Source organism: Morone saxatilis, unplaced genomic scaffold, assembly GCF_004916995.1.
Source record: "Morone saxatilis isolate NCDOM2014 unplaced genomic scaffold, NCSU_SB_2.0 Contig17, whole genome shotgun sequence".
NCBI lineage: Eukaryota > Metazoa > Chordata > Actinopteri > Moronidae > Morone > Morone saxatilis.
Window position 1 is genome coordinate 13,769,443 of NW_023339729.1, and position 2,331 is coordinate 13,771,773.

Below are 2,331 nucleotides of genomic sequence, written 5' to 3' on the forward strand. Positions count from 1 at the left end.
ATATTTCTATTCAATGCTTTTCTAACGTGCCACAATAATATACTGTTTTTGAGTTCAAATATCTTCATTTGAGAGTTTTCCAAGCAAATATGCATATATGTGATTGTTTGCAATTAAAGCAGCATTATTTCAGCCATCCCTTAAAGTCTCCATGCCAACCTTTGGCCACACTGTGAATATTCTTGTACATCTGACCCTGAGCAAAAACAGACAATAACACAGTCCTGAAAGAGAAAAACCTTAATGTAGTAGTAATGTAATGTAGTACAGCCACTGTGTCTATGTTAGAGACAGCTGCTATGACAAATATGTGTGTACCGTGACAAGATAATAACAGGATTATCTGTCTGTTGCAGGCCTTTTATCACAGATTATAGTAAAACAAAACAGTCAGAGTTGTCACGTTTTGGAACAAATCTCAGAATTTTATTCCACATACTGCACTTCAGGTGTCTGCATTTGAATCACATCTATCACAAACAAAAATGCCCCATGGTACAAATAAATACACTTTCAGTGAACAGAGAAATGTGGAATGTTTTTATACTTGGACTTTTGTGTTTATTTGTAGAATCCATATTTGTATACAGTATATTTACTTTTTCTTCAAAGTAACTTACAAACAATACCAGCAAATGAAGATTTTTTTCCCCAAATAAAGTGCATTTATACTACTCTCTCTCAATCACAAAAAAAGAAGAAATTCTCAAACATGTAACACTAGTATAGACACCACTGATTGGGAAAAGGCCTGAAAGTGGGCATAATAGCTATATACGTTTACATTACAGTTAGTTTTCTTAATCAGGTGATCAGAGCTGACCTGACGACTCATTTATTACATCAAGATATAAAAGAACTCCTCCCTATCAGTAGAATATATAAGACAGTATATTTAAAAATGTTAATCCCTATTCCAGAAGATATAATTAACAGTCACGTGAAGAACAGCAACAGAAAAGGAACAAATTCATGTTTCAAGTGTTCATTTGATAATTACTGCAAACATTTTGTCATTAGAAATGTAAATGCATATTCAGTAACCTTATGGCTAATAACATCCATTCTGCAGTATTCTGGTGGTCTTGGCTTAATTAATAACAAAAGCTCTCACTCCAACTGATTAATGAACATTTTATGGAAACATGTTTAACAGTGGCTGCTTTGAACCTCTGGAGGGCAGTAGAGTACAACGCCAAATAAAAACCTCACCGGTTGATGCATGTGCTGCACCTTCAAACACTGTTGGATTCAAGGGTGGATTACTAACTGAATCCTTTAAATACATAAAAATCAATTTATATTGAACTAAAAATTCATTAAGAAATATTTTTAAGCTATACTAATGACTTATGGTAATGTAATTGTATACTGCCAATACCATAACACATCAACTTTTGTAGCTCAACTTATCTTAAAGCCATTTCCAGCTCATTGTTTTCTTTATACAGATAAAACCAAAACAATGCTGCCAGCATTAGACTGAGAGACTCTCGGAAAACAGAACTAACAGAACAAACTTGAACATTTAGCAAGTCAAAACTGTTGCCCAGACTGAGCCACCGTAGTTTGAGACTAGAAAATAAATGTCAGTCTTTGAACTTCTCCCTCATTGTGAAGTTGCTGTTGTTGGTTGAATCAGTTTACATTTGATGGGGAAAAGTAATTCTAATCAAATCACTATCAGAAAGTGATATTTAACAACGCACTAATTCAAAACTGGATTAAATCGTCAAAACCTTACTCTCCGCCCCAAATCAGAACATCAGCTAGTAGCAGTAAAGTGACAGCCGTCCTCACATACAGCCGTAAATGGTTTGCATAAGATTATGTACACTGGATAGTTACTGAGAATTAACTACTAAAGAGATGAATAAGACAACAAGTGGGAGAAGAGAAAGTCGTTTTTTCCTGTGAACATTTTATCCTTCTCAGCACTCTGGCTCTGAGATTATTGATTCAAACACCTTTATCAGTATGTTACATAGAAAAAATGAGAGCATTACATTAATCAATCTCGACTACCTAGCTTGTAGTACCTAATGTATCAACACAGCCATTCTGATTACACTGTAGATAACCTTATTTCTTTAAGTAAAAGGTTCATTGTGATATACTGTACCATGCCCATATCCACAAACCCTAGTTTAGCTATAGAGCCCTTTAACAAAATACAGTATGCTACATCCATGACTGCCTGTTTTGGCTCAAAACAACACATGGGTTCACTGTATATGTGCTTATAATTATCTTTTACATCCACATACTAAGTAATCATCACTATTCTGTGTGATTAATCTGTTATCTAAAGTTAGCCACAGTTTGGAATGT